The sequence below is a fragment of the Gossypium hirsutum genome, chromosome A06 (genome assembly GCF_007990345.1).
Source record: "Gossypium hirsutum isolate 1008001.06 chromosome A06, Gossypium_hirsutum_v2.1, whole genome shotgun sequence".
Taxonomy (NCBI): Eukaryota; Viridiplantae; Streptophyta; class Magnoliopsida; order Malvales; family Malvaceae; genus Gossypium; species Gossypium hirsutum.
This window is the reverse complement of record NC_053429.1, coordinates 119940228-119953010: the sequence shown is the minus strand read 5'-3', so window position 1 is coordinate 119953010 and position 12783 is coordinate 119940228. Positions and strand designations below refer to the sequence as shown.

At 38.5% G+C, this 12783-nt stretch overlaps 1 long non-coding RNA gene across 2 annotated transcripts; it reads left to right on the top strand.

The window, feature by feature from the left end:
- The first annotated feature begins 584 nt into the window (after positions 1-584).
- LOC121230718 (uncharacterized) lies at positions 585-5417 on the top strand. Of its 2 annotated transcripts, XR_005928860.1 has the most exons (5): positions 585-860; positions 1230-1326; positions 2608-2690; positions 3335-3395; positions 5334-5417. It is a non-coding gene; the product is annotated as an uncharacterized lncRNA (long non-coding RNA). The 2 variants fall into 2 exon arrangements; XR_005928859.1 differs by lacking the exon at positions 5334-5417 and having other exon boundaries at positions 3335-3573.
- The last annotated feature ends 7366 nt before the right edge of the window (positions 5418-12783 follow it).

Genomic DNA, 12783 nt, shown 5'->3' with positions numbered 1-12783 from the left:
AAAATGACTTTTTTTTATGGGGCATGTTGATGTCAGCCTATAAAGCATAGACATAGACACACAATACGGATACGATACGATGCAGATATAGTAACACAATAATTTTTAAAAAAATATGGTAGGATACGACAATAAAAATATTTTTAATATTTATATATATTTTTATGTTAAAATACTTAATATAAATGAAAATATTGATATTTTTTATTAATATATAATCAATTATTTTTTATTAAACTCTTTTATCATTGCATAAAATATGACAAAACATAGCAATATATTTTTTAAATTTATTACATAAAATATGTCATATTAAATCTAAATTTGAGTCATACATATATTTATTAATTTATAATTAAAATTATTTTTTTTAAATATTTTTAATTTAATAAATACATTCTTTTTTGAATTTATAATTAAAATATTTTTAATTTAACAAATATTATATATATTCTTTCTTTTTTTGAATAAAATCCGGCCGGAGAATTTATTAAACAAAATAAGTTAAAAACAAGTACAGAAACACCCAAACCTATCAAAATAAATAAAATAAAATAAAAAATAAAAGAAATGAGAAACAAACAAAGCAAACAAATTCCAGCCTAGTTAGAAGAGCCACTCCCACTTGTGAAATACACGTGTAGACCATGGGTGACTTTCAACAACAAGGGCAGGTTCTCAAAAGATATTGGAAACCAAAATCTTATTTAATCTCCACTCAAAAATCGTACTTCTCACCCTCAAAAAATCCCCTTCACCAAAAAAGTTTGAGGAAAAGCCTTTGGTTATCCAGAAGCCATCGCACCACCCGCATCATCTTCACCATCCCCACCACAATTCAGAGCCACCATCTCTACCAGGTAATCATACTCTAGATTTAGACCCTCTCCCCTTCGCCATCCCTCTTGTGCTAGGAAATGAACCGGTCTATTCGCTTCATGGGGGGCATAAACAATCTCACACTTTTTCAATCCTTGTCTGACAATTCTAATGTCTTGAATATAAGCCCCGATGGTCGATCTATCATCACCACTCGAGTTCGCTTTCTTTATCACAGAGAGAGAATCCCCTTCCACCACCACCTTTAGAAACCGAGATCCACCCCCAGGCTGAGTGCTTGAAGGCATGCAAGGGCCTCAGCTGCAAAAACCGACACTATATTTCCATTTACAATTACCTTTTCAGCGATAGTTTTAGATCTACCATCTTTAATGATTATCCCTGAATAGGAATTTGAAGAAAAGACATGAAACGCGACGTCAAAATTTATCTTGACAAAAGGTTCATCCGGTGGTCTCCACATCTCAAAACCCACATTCACAACAGGTAATTTCTTCACGATTTTATTTAGTTCAGCCACATAGGACGAAATCATACTTACAATATATTGTGACGAGGCAAACACTCTGTCATGCACCCATTTGTTCCGCTATAACTAAAGGATCCAAATCGTACATGCAATCTGCCTACAGGTATATTCCGACAAGTTAAAAAACAGTCCAAATAGTTAATTTTGAAAATTTTTCAAGTAACAGGCTAATTTTCAGTGGTGTCAAATACAGTGATTCGAGATTATTAAATTCGATGAGTAAGTTTGAAATTTAATAAATTAATATTTACGAGTGAAATGTGATTTTAGAAATATTTTTAAAAATAGTAAATTTTGTGAATTAAAAGAATTTATTAGATAAATTGGGGTGAAAACGAGGTATCGAGACCTCGAATTTATAAACTGAATCATAAATATTTTTATAAATATTTATAGAGTGTTAGTGAATTAGTATTAAAGTTTCGTTAAAAAATTTTAGCGTTTTGATCGTTAATTAATTAAAAAGAACTAAAGTGAAAAGGTGCAAAACTTACTAATTAAAGAAATAGGGATTAAATAACTTAAGAAGTAATTAAGGGAGGACCAAATAGGCAATTAGATACATAGGCAATGGCTTGGACGACATGTGTGCATAAGAAATAACAAACCTAGTGCTAAAAGGGGTAAAATTGGAAAATGACAAAATTTAATAGTTAAAAAGGATGTAAATGAAAATCTAGAGATTTCTTCAAAATTCTCAGCTAAAAACAGCCATTAAAGAGACTTTCTAAGCTGGTTTTTTATATTCTTATTACAAGTAAGTTCAATTTTTTATTATTTCTTGTGAATTTTGTGATTTTGATACTTTTACAATTAGGTCCAACTATTGAATTTATTAGTTTTTGATTCTATGAATGATTTTGAAAGTTTCCATAGATAAGTTCTAAAATTTTATGATGAATTAACATGTATTTGAAACTTTAATTTTATTATATAATGATTTTATTAAGTGATTTTGATAGAAATTGATTTTAGGACCTAATTGTGAAAAAGTTAAGAATTAGGGTTTGGTGCTAAAATTTTGAATATCAAAGGTTGTGTAGTAGTTTAGAATGATGGAATAAATTGTTAATTGAGAAAAATTAGTTCAATTGATAGGTTAATTGATTAGCGACTAAAGTGTAAAAACTATAAAATTTTAGGGTACATGTGCAATTTTAAAAATTAAAAGGTATAAATTGTGAGGTGGAATGAGGCTGAAATATATGTGCTAATGAATTAATAATTTTATATTATAGATTAAGATTCCAAAGAAAATCGAGGAAAAGAGAAATTATTCGAATAGTTCCTGAGCTACAACGAATTTTACAAATTAGTCCAGGTAAGTTCATATAGTTAAATTTTAATGTTATTTATTTAATTGACGATTGATATTTATATTTATTGTTGAAAAATAAAATTATTGTTAAACTATGTATATTAAAGTGAAAGTACAAAGCGATCAGAACGTAGGATTGAATATATTCGTTCAGTGTAAAAAAAGAATTGACGGTAAACTACCCAAGTAAACCGAGGTTCAGCATTTGTTGTGAACTTCTGTGTTTGCTTTCCGTTTAGCTCACATGAGCTTCAGTAAACTCGTATGAGTTTCAATTTAACCTTATTGGGTTTCCGTTTAACTCTTTCGAGTTTCAATTTAACCCTTACGGGTTTCCGTTTAGCACTTATGTGCTTTTGTGCAGCCTTCAGGCTTCTGTATACGATGTACTCATATTCGTAAGATGTTCTCTGATTTGACAAGGTTGGTAAGTGATATATGAAATTAATGTTTGAAGATTTAAAGTTATTTTGATATCGATTTGAAATAAGTGAATTCATTGATTGAAGTTGTGGTTAGCAGGAATAGTATATTGAATGATTTACTTAAATGAATTGTTATAGTATGTTTGGTAAGATTTATGTTTAAAGCCAACGAACTTACTAAGCTTCATTAAGCTTACTTTAATTTTTCAATATTCTTTGTAGATTTTGAAGAAGTTTGGAGGATCAAATCAATACATCGGTTCATACTATCCATATAACTCCGGTAGATTTTGTTATGCAACTTAAGGTTTATATGGCATTTATAGGGTTTAATTAAGAAGAAATAAACTTGTAATATGGTTGAGAGTAGTACATATACATATATGTATGTTTGTATGCCTGTACTTAGTAATAGCTTATAATAATCAATTAATGGAGTTAATGTGGTAAGTTTATGCAAATGAGTTGTGTGATGATATATTAGGTCTAAAACTTTATTTTTGATTTGTATTAGTTACTTGATTGGTTTATATTGGTATACGAGAGTGTTGTATGCAGTGTTGTATGCAGGTTGATGGTGAAAAGAGTGAGAAAAGTATCCTTTAAATGACCTATTTTCGTCCACACAGGCAGAGACATAAGAGTGTGTCTCAGCCGTGTACGACACACGGCCAAGCACATTGGCGTGTAGTTTGGCCATGTGTCCCTTGCATCTTAAAATTTAGAAATAGAATGCTCAGAATTAGCACACGGTCAGAGACACGGGCGTGTGTCTCAACCGTGTGGGGCACATGGCATAGCACACTGGTGTGTGACTTTGCCGTGTGAAAATTGGACTTAATTTTAGGAAAATAAATTGGCAACACGGTCTAGCACACGGGCATGTGGTTGATCGTGTGACCTAAGTCAGGGAGTTACATCGGGTAAAATACAGCCTGAAGCACAGGCATGTCATGGGACTACGCGGGCATATCCTTTGGCCACACGAGTGTGACAGCCCAAAGTTGACCCTAGTCGGGAAGTGGTTTCGGGACCGCTAAACCGAGTCACCGAAATTTTTGAATGTGATACTTATTGTCTAGAATATGTAATTATGAATGTGTGAAAATTTCAAGCTTCAATTTGGTTGATTTCATGTGAATTTAGTCAATAGGACTTATGTGAGAAAATTCTAAAATGTGATAGGTCAATGTGTGAGGACCTATTAGTGCATGTGGACAAAGGGGGGACTTGCATGTCAAATTTCCCCCCCTAATGAGTAGTGGCCGGCCATGACAAAGAATGATGGGCAAAACATGTCATGAAACATGTTTTGTTAGTGGAAGAATAAAATAAGGAGTATGGGTAATAAAGAAATGGAAACAAAAGAAAAAAAAATGTGTGTGTAGTGTTTGTCCCCCCCATTGCCGTGAGCTAAAGAAGAGAAAGGGGGAATTTTGTTCATCCTTTTCTCATCTTCATGCTTGCCAAAACTAGAAAGAAAAACAAAGAAAAATTTTCTCATCCTTTGGTTCATCCTTGGCCAAAAATTTTAAGGAGGAAAGAAGAAGAAAGGTGAAGAGATTCGGCCATGCATGTAGCTAGGCTAAGGTATGTTTGATGATGTTCCATGAGAGGCATGCATGTTTTAGTTGTTAGCTTGAGTTCTACCTAACCCATGGTCTAAATCTTGCTATGTGATGGAAATGGCACTTGACCATGGATGCATCATTCTTGGTTGATGTTTGATGTTGTGGTGTTGAGGCATGAGGATGAGTTAAGATTCGGCCTAGGTGGAGGTTGTGTTAATGCCATTGCATGCAAAATATGAAGCTTGTTAATGATGCATGTGATGATGGCTTGATGATTCTTGAACCTCCTTTTTAGCATTTTTGTGTGAGCACATATGTGCATTGGTTGCTAAATGGAGAAGAATCGGCTAGCAAGATGTGTGCTAAGGCCGAATGTAACTTTGCATGTTAATGAGCAATGCATGTGTTAAATTGATGAAAAGGGGGAGGATGCTTTACTAGTGTGTATATGTGTGTATTAAGTGTTGAAATCAACCCCAAAAATGGACATGCATATTCGGCCAAGGGGAAAGAAATTAGCTAATATGTTGTGTTGATGCATGATTTTTGCATGTATGAGACTTTAATGTCTAATGTATAAATATGGGCTAAGTGCCTTGTGTTCATCTTTGATGCCTAAATGATGAAATCAATTTATTTGTTTGACTAAGCTCAAGAGCAAAGGGGAAATAAAACCGATAAAGGGAAGGAAAAAGTGGTTGAATAGCTAGCGGAATCGTTCGACAACACCCGAGGTAAGTTCTTGAGTAAGAGAGCTTAAATTTCGATGTGATTAAATCATGCTCTATGTGTGGCTATTGAGCCGAATGTGCAAGGACAATATGTGCCTTGTGTTTGAGTTTCGTAAACGAAAATGAAATATGAATGTGCCATGAATTATTGTTAGATGTGCATGATTAATTGAATGCTGTCCGGGCTAAGTCCCGAAGGCTTTGTGCTAAGTGAATATATCCGGATTAAGATCCGAAGGCCTTTGTGCGAGATACTAAATCCGGGTTAAGTCCCGAAGGCATTCGTGCGAGTTATTAAATCCGGGTTAAGTCCCGAAGGCATTCGTGCGAGTTGTTAAATCTGGGTTAAGTCCCGAAGGCATTCGTGCGAGTTGTTAAATCCGGGCTATGTCCCGAAGGCATTTGAACGAGGAGCTATATCCGGTTAAATCCCGAAGGTACGTGATTTGGTAATGAATGAGCTTGCTGTAAAATTCCAGCGAATACTCGAAAAACATCCCAATATGGGGATATGTTACGTATGTGTTAAATTTAATCGAGCCCTTACAAATAAATGTTCGCTCAGTTGATAAACGAGCTACCGGCCTTCGGCCGAGTTAGTTTATTGTGTATGTACATAAGGGTTGTTAATGTTGTGAAGCAAGTTTGATATCGGTAAATTGCTTATTATGAAATATTCCGTATAGCTAAATGTGTGCTATTCTTTGTGCATGCTGGAATTCCTTGCTCAAACTTACTAAGCATAAATTGCTTACTCGTTACATTGCTCCTCTGTTTTATAGATTTTTGGTTCTCCAGCTATCGGACTCGGGATCTTGAAGTCGAAGTCACCCACACTATCAAAGGCTCTTTTGGGTACTATTTTGGTTGAATTTTGATATGGCATGTATAGGACTACCCATTGTTGTCTTTCGAGTACTTTATGAAATGTATAAGTGTACAGCCATGCGAAAATGGCTTGTAGAAGTGGAGTATGGCATTAGACCATTCGTATTTATGAATGTATAGATGGTTTCATGATGTAACTATAGTTGGAATGGAAGTGTTGAGCAAATGATCAGCCACTAGAATGGCTAAGTATGATCATATGTGGGCTTATGTATGACAAGGCCCTAGTTGGTCCATGAAACCCCAAATTAGGTAAGGTTTACTTTGAAAACAGAAGCTGATAGCAGCAGTGGTGTGGATTGGAAAAATCACAAGAATTCGTAGGAGTGGAATTAAATAGTGAATAAATTATGTAATCGAACCTTGATGAATCTACTTTCATATGGAAGTAACGAAACAATCATAGGAACAGTACAGTAAGAGATATTCGGGTTCTTGTGGAACAGGGCCAGAACAGTTTCTGGATTCCCTATTCCGCCTTTGGAAATTCACTAAAAATTTACCAGAGATAATTATGGGTCATACCATATATGTATGGATTCCTCTCTGAGTCTAGTTTCCATAGAAATAAACGGCATCAGTATTGAAGCTCTGTGTAGAGAGATATCCCAGTCGTAATGGGAAAGGGTCAGTGTAGTCGACCCCTGTAACATGGGAGAATTTGACTAATAAACTGTACTAATTGGCCTGACCAAAAATTCTAGAAAAAATTACATAGGTGGGGACATGAGTCTAGTTTCAGGGAAAAATCACAAAACTGAATTTCGAGTTGTGAAACTCAAGATATGATTTTGAAGCGACTAGTACTCAGACTAGGCAGTGTCTGGAAAATTTTTTTCAAAGTTTGTTAACATCTCGTGTCCGACTCCGGTGTCGGTCTCGGGTTCGGGGTGTTACATTTTATTGGTATCAGAGCTACGGTTTAGTCGATTCTAGGACTACCGTAATGTGTTGGGTCTAGCTATACATGCCATTTTATGTGATTACTTGATAGTGTGGTGACTTCTGAAATTGTAAATGTGTTTATAGTAATGGATCCCGATCGTGACCGAGAGGTAGCTGATGATCTTGAGAGTGTAGCGCCTGCTCCCACACAAGGGACAGTGCCGGCAGACTCTCAACCTAATGCTAGTAATTCGAATGATGAAGCTAGACAAGCATTCTATAGCGTGATGAATGATTGGTTCAACCAATACATTCGAACTAATATGGCTGTTCCACAACCTCCATTCCCGACAAATACTACCCCCGCACCTACAATACCACCGGTAACGGACCAAATAAGGTCAAATAAGCCCCCAGTTGACAGAATCCGAAAACATGGGGCTACTGAATTTAAGGCTATGGATAGCGATGATGCCGAGCAAGCTGAATTTTGGCTGGACAACACTATCCGGGTACTCGATGAGCTATCTTGTACACCCGATGAATGCCTAAAGTGTGCTATCTCCTTGCTACGTGATTCTGCCTACTATTGGTGGAGTACTCTGACTTCTATTGTGCCCCGAGAGCAAGTAACTTGGGAGTTTTTCCAAACTGAGTTTCGGAAAAAGTATATCAGTCAGAGATTTGTTGATCAAAAACGGAAGGAATTTCTTGAGCTTAAGCAATGCTCCATGTCGGTTACTGATTACGAGCGAAAATTTGTTAGACTTAGCAAGTACGCTCGGGAATGTGTTTCGTCCGAAGCTATTATGTGTAAACGCTTCGAGGATGGGCTGAATGAAGATATAAAAATGTTCGTTGGCGTTCTTGAAATACGAGAGTTCGTGGTACTTGTTGAACGAGCTTGTAAAGCCGAAGAGCTTAGAAAAAAAAAGCAAAGAGTTGATGAGGGAACTGGAGAGTTTTGTAAAAGATCCTCGGGGAGGTCTCTTCAACAGACATCGAAGAGATTTCGAGATGATGCGGGCCAGTTTAGAGGCACTTCGGGCCTTTTTGGACGAGATCGTGATCGACCCCCTGTGGGTACACGAGGCACTTCGGTCGCCAGTGTTGGGAATGAACATCGAGACAGGACGAAATGCCGATATTGCGGTAAATGGCATTCGGGGAGTTGTAGATTTCCTGACTGCTCCTGTTACAAATGCGGATCAGTTGACCACTTCATTAAAGATTGCCCGAGGTTGTCGGGACAGAATGCAAGTCAGAGTGGGAGACCGGGTGCTACCACTGCTCGAGGTAGACCATCTGGAAATATGGGCAATGCTAGTGGTGGTCAGAGAGGATCTAGAGATGATATAACCAGATCCGAAGCCCGTGCGCCTGCTAGAGCTTATGCTATACGTGCCCGCGAGGATGCTTCTTCGCCTGATGTTATTACCGGTACATTCACCCTCTTTGATACTAATGTAATTGCTTTGATTGACCCCGGTTCTACTCATTCTTACATATGTGAAACCTTAGCATCCAGTAAGACTTTACCTATTGAGTCTACTGAGTTCGTAATTCGGGTGTCAAATCCCTTGGGTCGTTACGTGCTTGTCGACAAAGTGTGTAAGAAATGTCCCCTGGAAATTCGAGGTTCCTGTTTCCCAGCGGACTTGATGCTTTTGCCGTTTGATGAATTTGATGTTATCCTTGGGTTGGATTGGTTGACCGCGCATGATGCGATTGTGAATTGCAAGAGCAAGACTATTGATTTGAGGTGCGCAAATAACGAAGTAGTCCGAATTGAGTCTGCGGACTTGGAGGGGATGCCAGCTGTAATATCAGCAATGTTGGCACAGAAATATGTAAGAAAAGGGTGCGAAGCATACCTTGCATATGTGCTTGATGACAAAGAATTAGAAAAGAAACCCGAATCTGTGCCGGTGGTTTGTGAATACCCGGATGTTTTTCCGGAAGAATTACCGGGTTTACCACCTGTTCGGGAGGTAGAGTTTGGTATTGAGCTTGTACCTGGGACTACGCCGATTTCGATAGCTCCGTATCGTATGGCACCAACCGAGTTAAAGGAGTTGAAAGCTCAGTTGCAAGAACTGACGGATAGAGGTTTCGCTCGACCAAGTTTCTCACCTTGGGGTGCACCAGTATTGTTCGTGAAAAAGAAGGACGGAACCATGAGGTTGTGCATTGACTATCGTCAGCTGAATAAAGTGACGATAAAGAACAAATATCCGTTGCCGCGCATCGATGATTTGTTCGACCAACTGAAGGGAGCCTCAGTGTTCTCAAAAATAGATTTGAGATCGGGCTATTATCAGTTGCGAATCCGAGATTCAGATATTCCCAAAACTGCCTTCAGAACGAGATATGGTCACTACGAATTCTTAGTGATGCCGTTTGGGCTCACTAATGCCCCTGCAGTATTTATGGATTTGATGAATCGGATCTTCAGGCCGTATTTGGATCGGTTCGTAGTGGTGTTCATTGATGACATTTTGGTCTATTCAAGAGACGAGACCGAACATGCTGAGCATCTGAGGCTAGTGCTGCAAATTTTGCGGGATAAGCAGTTATATGCTAAGTTTAGTAAGTGTGAGTTCTGGTTAAGAGAGGTTAGCTTCTTGGGTCATGTGGTATCCGCGTCGGGTATTCGAGTTGACCCGAACAAAATTTCAGCCATACTTGACTGGAAACCTCCGAGAAATGTTACTGAAGTTCGGAGCTTTTTGGGGCTCGCCGGTTATTACCGACGATTTGTGAAAGGTTTCTCGATGATAGCCGCACCAATGACGAAGCTACTTCAAAAGGATGTTAAGTTCGAGTGGACGTCAGAAAAGTTTCAACCAACTGAAAACTCATTTGACTGAAGCTCCAATTTTGGTGCAACCCGAATCAGGTAAAGAGTTTGTCATTTATAGTGACGCATCCCTACTTGGGTTGGGTTGCGTATTGATGCAAGAAGGTCGAGTCGTGGCCTATGCGTCGAGACAATTGAAGCCACACGAGAGGAATTATCCGACCCATGATCTCGAACTAGCTGCCATCGTGTTTGCTTTAAAAATATGGCGACATTATCTGTTTGGTGAGAAGTGCCATGTATTTTCGGATCACAAAAGTCTCAAATATTTGATGACTCAACGAGACTTGAACCTGCGACAAAGATGTTGGCTTGAGTTGTTGAAAGATTACGAGCTTGTAATTGATTACCACCCGGGAAAGGCTAACGTGGTTGCGGACGCCTTAAGCCGGAAGTCATTGTTTGCTTTACGAGCGATGAACGTGCATTTGTCTGTTCTACCAGACAGTGTGTTAGTAGCTGAATTAAAAGCTAAACCATTATTGACTCACCAAATTCGTGAAGCTCAGAAAGTCGATGATGAATTGGTTGCAAAACGGGCTAAGTGTTTTCCGAACGAGGAATCGGAGTTTCAAATTGATGATGATGATTGTTTGAGGTTTAGAAATCGTTTGTGTGTTCCAAGGAATTCGGAACTCATTTCGATGATTCTGAACGAAGCCCATGGTAGCCAAATGTCATTTCACCCGGGGAGTACGAAAATGTACAACGATTTGAAACGTTGATTTTGGTGGCATGGTATGAAACGAGACATCTCCGACCTTGTTTCGAGATGTTTAATATGTCAACAAGTGAAAGAGGAACATCAAGTGCCTTCAAGATTACTTCAGCCGATCATGATACCCGAGTGGAAATGGGATCGAGTCACAATGGACTTTGTGTCCGGACTGCCATTGCCAACTAGTAAGAAGGATGCGATTTGGGTTGTTGTCGATAGACTGACTAAGTCGGCTCACTTTATCCCCGTGTGTATGGATTTTTCATTGGATAGACTAGCTGAATTGTACGTTTCTCAAATTGTGAGATTACACGGGGTACCTGTTTCTATCGTGTCGGATAGAGATCCGAGATTCACCTCACGATTTTGGAAGGAATTGCAAGAAGCTCTGGGTACCAAACTGCATTTTAGCACTGCTTTTCACCTCCAAACCGATGGTCAATCCGAGCGGATAATTCAGATACTTGAGGATATGTTGAGATGTTGCATCCTCGAGTTCAGTAGTTCATGGGAACGGTATTTACCTTTGATTGAATTCGCTTACAACAATAGTTTTCAATCAAGTATTAAGATGGCACCTTACGAGGCTTTATACGGTCGTAAATGCTGTACACCATTGTTTTGGACCGAGCTCGGTGAAAGTAAAAATTTTAGGAGTTGATTTGATTAGAGATGCTGAACAGAAGGTAAAGGTAATCCGTGAAAGTCTGAAGGTAGCCACGGATCGTCAGAAATCGTACGCAGATTTGAAACGAAAAGACATCGAGTATCAGGTGGGAGACAAAGTGTTCCTTAAGGTTTCACCTTGGAAAAAGATACTCAGGTTCGGCCGTAAGGGCAAGTTGAGCTCAAGATTCATTGGGCCGTACGAAATCTCCGAGCGAGTTGGCCCGGTTGCGTATAGATTGATTTTGCCCCCGGAGCTTGAAAAGATTCATGACGTCTTTCATGTTTCGATGCTTCGACGCTATCGATCTGATCCATCGCATATAATTAGCCCATCAGAGGTTGAAATTCAAGTTGACATGAGCTATGAAGAAGAACCGATGCGTATCCTAGCTCGTGAAGTGAAGGAGTTGCGAAACAAAAGAGTTCCGCTAGTAAAGGTGTTATGGCTCAAACACGGGATCGAGGAAGCAACTTGGGAGACCGAGAGCTCGATGAAAGAACGATACCCAAACCTATTTACCGGTAAGATTTTCGGGGACGAAAATTTCTTAAGTGGGGGAGAGTTGTGACAGCCCAAAGTTGACCCTAGTCGGGAAGTGGTTTCGGGACCGCTAAACCGAGTCACCGAAATGTTTGAATGTGATACTTATTGTCTAGAATATGTAATTATGAATGTGTGAAAATTTCAAGCTTCAATTTGGTTGATTTCATGTGAATTTAGTCAATAGGACTTATGTGAGAAAATTCTAAAATGTGATAGGTTAATGTGTGAGGACCTATTAGTGCATGTGGACAAAGGGGGGACTTGCATGTCAAATTTCCCCCCCTAATGAGTAGTGGCCGGCCATGACAAAGAATGATGGGCAAAACATGTCATGAAACATGTTTTGTTAGTGGAAGAATAAAATAAGGAGTATGGGTAATAAAGAAATGGAAACAAAAGAAAAAAAAAATGTGTGTGTAGTGTTTGTCCCCCCATTGCCGTGAGCTAAAGAAGAGAAAGGGGGAATTTTGTTCATCCTTTTCTCATCTTCATGCTTGCCAAAACTAGAAAGAAAAACAAAGAAAAATTTTCTCATCCTTTGGTTCATCCTTGGCCAAAAATTTTAAGGAGGAAAGAAGAAGAAAGGTGAAGAGATTCGGCCATGCATGTAGCTAGGCTAAGGTATGTTTGATGATGTTCCATGAGAGGCATGCATGTTTTAGTTGTTAGCTTGAGTTCTACCTAACCCATGGTCTAAATCTTGCTATGTGATGGAAATGGAACTTAACCATGGATGCATCATTCTTGGTTGATGTTTGATGTTGTGGTGTTGAGGCATGAGGATGAGTTAAGATTCGGCCTAGGT